Below are 8352 nucleotides of genomic sequence, written 5' to 3' on the forward strand. Positions count from 1 at the left end.
CTCTTCCCTTGGCACTAAACTTGCCCCTGCTGCTGCTGCAACAGCCACAATAGACCTCTCTGGTGGACACCACAGTTGCTGCCTAACTGGTCTCCTAGGACCTCGTAATCTTTTGAAACTCACAAGGTCACATCCCTGGTTGGCTAAAGAAATACAAGAAAAGATAGGTGGCCCCATTGCAAGGCTCAGGCTTGCCTCCACAGGACATGTACTCCTAGAGGCCAAGTATGGAGTGAGTCTTCTGATATTTCCCCACTCATTTCTCCAAATAGTCCTCACACTTCAAAGCTGGAAAGAAAAAGGAGCCTTGAACGGTTGATTGCCCCTTTAGTATGTCCTTGAAGTTACAGCTCAGCAGCAAGTCAGTGGAACTCAACTCAGAAACGAGTCACATAAAGAAGGAAGCAGACAGTCTGCTCAAATTTCCATGGTCACCAGAAATGCTATAGTCAATAGGAATGGTGACTAAGCATTTTCCAAAAGTTGGGGTTGGGGTGGGGGGACACCTGCTATGCAGTAGTGCAAAGATAACTTAGTAATAGTTTCCTGCTCCCCTTACAACAGCAGAGGAAAAATGATTCTTAAGCATTTCTCTCTTTCTCCTTTGATGGTTTCACTTCCACCCTTAGACATGGACTATTTCCCAAGGCTCTGCCTTCCACCCTCTTTTCTGACTTCACACTATCCCTGCAGAGATCTCCTCTACTCTTACAAAATTCAATTCTACTTTTGATGACCCCCAAATCTACATCTCTGCCTCTGACCTGTTTCTTCAGTTTCAGCTTTAACTGCATGGTGGAACATTTCCCACTGGATGATTCACTCACTACTGCCTGAAAATGAAACCCTTCCTTGTTCTCCTCAAATCAGCTTCTCCTCTCAATGCCTCTATTTTTGTCCATCATTCTTCCAGTCACCTTGACTTAGATCCTTGGCCTATTCTGTTGTTGGACAACTCTGCATGCTGTTTTCTTGGTTCTACTTACTTCACTTTGCAAAAATTCATATAATTCTTCCCATGTTTCTCTGTAATCATCATATCCCTCACATCTTACAGTATAATGACATTCCATTATATCAATGTTTCACAATTTCTTTATCTATTCCTCAATCCCTGCCTTTCATCTTAATCCCTTCCAGGGCATCTGCTTAACTATGGACAACCAATTATCAGGGATGGTACAACATGAGTTGGCTGAAGTGTCCCCCAGGGCTCCCTCCTATAAGCACAAGCAAGGTGGGATTTGGGGGGGGGGGTTCTTCTGGAGTTCACTTTCCCAGGTTCAGGCTAAATAGTAAATATCTGAAGGATTAATCTCCTTTGAGCCCTGATAATTGACAACTGTATTGAGTCAAGTAGGTTTTGTGCCTTCTGACTCTGAGTCAATCAGGGGCTACGTCTTTGTTACATATTCTGGGAGGCTGGCATTTTGCATTGGGGATTTGCTCGTGAGAAGGATCTTTTGATTTCCTGGTCGAGACTCTGAGTAGCCATATGTTCACACCCCCTCCCCCCGACTGCTTAGATGTCTGTGCTCCCTACAGTGATGTATGTAAAGCATATAGCAATATTGCTTTACTCAGACAGTTGGAGCCCTGTCTGCTGGTCTTTGTGCCAAATTTCTCTGCCTGTATTTTCTCCATATTCAGGGTGCTGACCTTTCCCCTGAACTAGTGAATGTAATTAAAAGTAGGATTGTCAACTCCTTTAAAGTTGTCTTTCCTTTAAAAAGCAGATCAAAGAACCTGTGCTAGCAGGCCCTCCTGGGTGTCCTAGGGTACTTGTTACTACATCTTCCTAGCTCTGAGAATCTGTAACTTTATGGAATTGAGGTACTAAGTACAGCACCAAGGTAAAGACTTTGGCAGGGGCATACAGCAATTAAACTAGTTATCAGGAAAGGGCATTGTCATTTGAAACAAGGCTAGAATCAGCACACAAGGCCAGAGGCCTGGGAATGAGCTGTCCTCATTCTGAGCCACCCAACCTAAGAATTCATATACGAATCCTTCTATTTCCCCTATTTAGAAAAAACCAACTTCCAACATTCCTCTCTTAAGAATTTTCCAAATTCAGAATTATATTCTTGCTGAAGGGTATGATAGGACAGAGAGCAATGAACAGATGTTTTGTTTTCTCCTTCTGTGTCCAATGCCTATGACATAGTAAGTATTCAATAAATACTTGTTAGATTGGATTGAATGAAATGGATCGGGCAAAGTCGGCTTGCAGGTGCAGCTTAATTAGTTTCAGTTGTGAGATAGAGAGGCTGCCCACGACTGCTTCACTGTTCCACTGTCTTTAAAACATCTTGTCATCCTCTTTGTCTAATACGGGGCCTTGTATGCAGCAGGTGCACAGCAAACAGAGAGGTAGAATGGTGTCATAGAATCCTCGACGTGGCATCAGCAAGAACTGGGTTGAAAATCTTTCTCTGACATTTATTAGCTCTATATCCTCTCTGGGCCTCAGGATTTTTTCATCTGTAAAATAAGGATCACAATACTTCATAGGGTGATTGTGAAGTTAAAATTAGATTTTTCGATGTAATATATTTTGCAAACTTTAGAACACTATCTATATAATCTGTTATTGTTTTTAAAAAAATGTTTGTTGCTCATAGTCACAATGATATTAATGGTGAAAATGATAGTTTCATCGCATCATTCTCCAGCTCAAATGTTTCCAAAAGTCAGAATTATATTGGTTTGTACCAAAGGTTGAGTGGCTTGACCTCCAGAGCAATGAGTGGGTACATTGTGATCTTTAAAGAAGGTAATAAAAATACAAACAGAACAAAGCTGCCGGCTTTCTGAGTGTAAAAATAGGTGACATTTCAGAGTTCATTTCATAAAAGAAGTAATCAGATCAGTGCATCACTGGGTCCTTGTTGTCTTAAATTGAGCTCTGAGTTTTGAAGTGGTCAATGCATATGGATTCCCTTGATACTGAAACAAGAGCTAGTGTCCTAACTGGTTTCTCTCTGCCCACATCAAATTTATCCTACAAGTCATTTCCAGGTAAATTTTGTGCTGCCATGATCACAACCCCAATCTTATAATTTCCTTGTTGAAAAACTGTCAGTGGCTCCCTATGACCAACAGGATAAAATCTGTCCAACATTCAAGGTCCTTTATGACCTGGTTTCCCCTACATTTCTAGCTTTTTCTCAAACTACTGCCCCATCAGAGATTTTACATTTCTACCAAAATGGACTTCCATGTTCCTAAACATGTTTTGCATGATTCCCACCTCCATGGTTTTCCTGTTCTCATTGCCTTGAATACTGTTTCCCTCTCTTTGCCTCTTGAGATTTTACCCACCATCCAAGGGCCATCTTCAGCTCTTCCTTCTTCATGCAGTTGTCCATTTTCTCCCTCAGTTGGAAGGCCCATAGTATTTAGCACATCCTAATGTCATAGGATCATTGCCTAGAAATTCCCTAGTCCAATCCTCTTATTTTACAGATGAGGAAATTGATTCTTAATGAAACTAAGTGAACTTGCCTGGGGTCCCACATTGGCAGTCAGGATTCAAACCCAGTTGTCCTAATTCCAAAGTCAGTGTAACATGCTAGGTGTATATGTCGTACCCTCCCTATAAAACCCTGAGTTATTTGAGGAAAATCTCTACCTATCTATCTGTTTCTAACATCCCACCCTGTCTCATGATTAAAATTTAGTAATCCCCAATAGATTTTTTTTAATCTTTTTTCTTCAAGACTTCCACTGCATTAGATCAGCCATGCAAAGCCAGGCATGGATTACCAGAGATACGGGTTGCTAAGTAAAGGGACCAAGGCAGTGTATGACCCCAGGTTGGAAGCCTATGATGGTATCAGAGGATCATGTGTTAGAGGGACAGAAAAAGAGTTGCATCTATATCAGAAAAGGGCAAAGATGCCGTTTCTAGGAGGCCCATTTGTGTGAGAGATCAGTCCAACTTTCCAGTTTTCCTTAAATTAAGGTCCACCAATGAGCTCCACACTGGTATTCCTAACATTACCCTCAGAGGGACAGTCATCTGTACATACAGATGGATGCTAAAGGCTGCAGCCCTCTTTTCCTTTTTGTATGTAAAGCACGCTACCAACCTTAAAATGTTATGTAAATGCTACCCATTATTGTTGTTGTTATCTTGGGGGTCGTAACGTACCATACAGGTTAACTCTGTCTGTTGTTTGTCATTCTTGATATATGATCCACCCTATAATCCTTACTTCCTTTTCTGATCATATATATCCTCAGAAATAGTTTTTTTTTTTTAAAGCAATCGGGGTTAAGTAACTTGCTCAAGGTTACACGGCCAGTTATTTCTGGGTGTGGTGCTAAGTATCTGAGCCCAGATTTGATCCCCAGGTCATCCCAACACTGGAGCCGGTGCTCTTACTCGCTGAGCCACCTGGCCGCCCCTCTCAGAAACATTTTTAAATTTAAATTTTATTGCAGTCTTTCATTTTGACATTATATTTACTTCCTAATACATAATTTCCCCTCCCTCTCCCAGAGAGTCATTCCTTACAACCAAGAATTAAAAAAAAGAAAGAAAAAAATGTCATCAAGACTAACCAACATGGGAAAGCTAGGTGACGCAGTGAATAAAGTATCTGCCCTGGAGTCAGGAGAACCTGAGTTCAAATTTGACCTCTGACACTTACTAACTGTGTGACCTTGGGTAAGTCACTTAACCCCAATTGCCTCACCTCCCCCTCTAAAACAAACAAACAAAAAACAACTAACCAACCCATCAGTCAAATCCAAAATTATGTACAGTGTTCCATATCCATAGTTTTCTACCTCTGTAAAGAAGAGAGGCAAATTCATTTTCATGTCTGTTTTTTCAGAATAAGTTTGGTTATCATAATAAATTTGGTCATCATAATATCAAACCATTTGGTTTCAATTTTGTTGTCCTTTCCATTTACATTGCAATAGTCATTGTGTATATTGTGTTTATGGTTTTGCTTACTGTACTTTTTATCAGTTCATATAAGTTCTTCTCATGATTCTCTGTATCCATCCCATTAATTGTTTCTTAGAGCACAATAATATTCCATTACCTATTTATGTGCCACAATTCATTTAGACATTCCCCAATCTACAGACTCTCAGGAGAACCCTTTTTATGCCCCTTTTTGCATATAGGTCTTTATTAGTAATATACTGAAGCCTACTTATGGCCACTAATGCCTTTCCCAAGCCCTTTGGGTGATTTGTCATTTTAATTCTTCAGAGATCACAGGGTTTTGTGATCCTTGGCCATATGGCCTGACTGGGGAAATATTGATGGTAATGAGACAGACTTTTGCAACAGGAGGCAGCTTGGAATCATTAAAGCACTGCACATTTTTCTTTTTTTGATAACCCTGTTGCTAGATGCCCTCTCCCTCCTATTTCCCCCCACCATTAAAAAAAAAGTAAAGAGAAAAACAAAACAAAATATGCATAGTCAGGCAAAACAGATTCCCCCACTGGTCATGTCTGAAAGTAGAGGTTTCTTTGTGCCTCCCTGTCAGGAAGTGGGCAGCATGCTTCATTAGTGATCATCTAAAATTGTGGTTGGTTATTACACTAATCTTAGTTCTGAAATCTTTTGAAGAGGTTCTTCTCTACAAAGCTGTTGTTATTGTATAAATTATTCTCTTGTTTGATTCATTTCACCCTAAATCAGGTCCTACAAGTCTTACCATGTTTGTCTGACTCTGTCCCTTTTATCAGTTTTTACAGAATTATAACATTCAGCTATATTAATATGCCTCAATTTGTTCAGCTGATCCCCAGGCACCGAGCACCATCCCCTCTCCTGTTTCCAGGTTTTTAAAATAACAAGACAGAGCTACTATAAATATTATGTGCATATGGGACCATTTTCTCTTTCTTTGATCTCTTTGGTATCTCTGGATTAAGAGGTATGCACAGTTAAGTGATTTTGTAGCTTAGTTTCAAATTGTTTTCTAGAAATAGCTAGACCAATTCTAGCTAGACTCCACCAACAATATATTAGGGTACCTGTTTTCTCATTGCCCTTGAAATAATGATCATTTTTACTTTTTATTGTCTTTGACAGTCCAGTGGGGTATGAGGTGGAAACTCAGAGTTGTTTTAATTTTCATTTCTCAGATTATCAGTGACTTGAAACACTTTTTTCATGCAGCTCTTGATAACTTGAGTTTCTTCCTTTGACAACTACCTGTTCATTTACTTTGATTATCTATTAGAGATTAACTCTTGTCCTTATATATTTGAATTAGATCCTTCTACATCTTGGATATCAGACCTTATGTATATTGGATATCAAACAAACTTTCTGCAAAGATTTTTTTTTCTTCCCAAATACCCTTTTCCCTTTAAATTTTAGTTAAATTGGTTTTGTTTGTTCAAAATTACTTTTAATTTTATGTAACCAATATTGCCCTTTTTATCTTCTGTGATCCTCTCTCTCCTTCGTTTGGTCATAAAGAGTTGCCCCAGATATAGTTTATGAGGTGACCTTTTATATCAAAATCATATAGCCACTTGGTGCTTATCTTGATATATAGTATGAGACATTGGTCTAATATCTCATAAACTGAATTCCTGCCAGACTTTTCCAGTTTTCCCAGAAGTTGTTGTCACATAATAAGTCATTACCCCAATAGTTTAGGTTTTTGGATTTATTGCAGACTTTGCCACTGTGTTTATTTCTGTATGTAGTTGTAAGGATTATGGGATTTAAAGATCTTCCATGCCCCATTGGACTTGCTGACATAGCAGGAAGGGGTGGAGCAAGAGGAAGCGGAAGCCAAGCTAGAGTTCCTGAGGTGGCTAGCAGTGGTAGTGACAGCGGCGGCAGCAGCAGAGGCAGTGGCAGCGGCAGGGCGAAGCCCTTTTTGAGTCAGCCAGAATTTCTGCTAAGGACTCCTGCTGAGGACTGCCAGGGGCCGGAGCTGCTGGGAGCACGCTTCCTGGACGCTGGGTAGTTGCTGTGAGTGGAGAGAGGCAGACCTTTGCCTGAGGTAGCCTGTTCTGTTTTAAAGGTTTGAGAATGGGGGTGCTTTCTACTCTATCTACCTGTGCCAATTTCATAACTACTCTGATGGCTTTCACTTTCTGGTTTTGGGACTCAGTCTTTTGGTATTTTAATAAATTTTCTAGCTTATTCCCCCATATAGCAAGCCTGATGTATTTTGTCATGGATAATTACATCAGCATATCTGTAATTTCCATAGGCATTGTGAATATGGCATTGCTGATACAGTAGTATACCTCATTCTACTGATTGACCTTCCTGTTTTTTAACCAGTGCCAAATGGTTTTTGTAATTACTTCTTACAGGTTCCCAAATGTGATGTAGTTCACTCTCTTTCTTTTACTTGATTCTAAACGCAGATCAGTATCCATTCGCAGTGCTTGTCCAAGTAAATACATTGGAAGAATAATTTGGTGGGCTGCTCACCCAGTTGCACGTCATAGTCTGAGCAATATGTATTTTTAATCCATTTTGTCTTTCCAGTGTCAATAGTCGGGCCGATATTACTCCTGCATTCCAGGGATAGATGAAGTGAAAATAATGCTATCTGCAAATAGGAGCTTTAGGAATACCTCACTATGAATGGATGATCCTGCAAAAAGTCCAAAAAAGAGAGCATCTTTCATGACCCTGGAGAACAGAACATAATACCTCTCTTGATATGCCTGCAGAGAAGGTTATGGAAGAAAGTCACATGTGCCTTGGAGTCATAAGAAGTTTTAATATGCTTGAGAGAGACATCATGTCTGAGGAGGCTCTCCCTGGTTCTATCTTATGCTACCGAATCAAATGTTTCCTTAAAAATCAATAAATAATAACCACACCAGGGTCTTGTGTTCTGTATTCTCCTTAATCATTCAATCTATGCTGGTATACTGAAGAAAAATCACCCTGTTCTTTTCTCATGCAGAGATCATTCTTATAAAGACTTTGCTGAGATGCAAAAACCAAAAGAGGGTTTTCATTGCTAGCGTCTTCTCAGTATCTTTCGGAGATTTAAAAAAGAAAAGATCTTTTTCTATTCTTCTGGAATCTTTAAAATCTATGTGTAATGAGAGAGGCCCAAGTGTAGAGAGGCCCACCTGTGGTGAGGACTGTCCCTACATGGGAGTGTCATTGTGCTACTCGAAGTGTGGCAAGATAGCTATCTCTAGCATCTTCTTTCTCTTTCATTCCTTCCAGGAAGGGAAGCAGGAAGTAGGGGCTAATGGCCTCTCTGCTCTCTTCAGAGAGATGGGGTACTGGACTAGACATATCTATCTGCTCCCTTTAATAGTATTAGTCTAGGAGATTTGGTCAATTTCATTCTAACTTCTGATTTCTGTGTCATTATTATCAGGGGG

The 8352-nt window shown here is 40.0% G+C and overlaps 1 long non-coding RNA gene across 1 annotated transcript; it reads left to right on the top strand.

Annotated features, from left to right (window-relative positions):
• Nucleotides 1–6767: 6767 nt before the first annotated feature.
• Nucleotides 6768–7837, top strand: LOC138157951 (uncharacterized). Its single transcript, XR_011167513.1, has 2 exons — nucleotides 6768–6995; nucleotides 7493–7837. It is a non-coding gene; the product is annotated as an uncharacterized lncRNA (long non-coding RNA).
• The last annotated feature ends 515 nt before the right edge of the window (nucleotides 7838–8352 follow it).

Source organism: Petaurus breviceps, unplaced genomic scaffold (genome assembly GCF_028583685.1).
Source record: "Petaurus breviceps papuanus isolate PSGF00001 unplaced genomic scaffold, PetGlider_PUasm1.0 174, whole genome shotgun sequence".
NCBI lineage: Eukaryota > Metazoa > Chordata > Mammalia > Diprotodontia > Petauridae > Petaurus > Petaurus breviceps.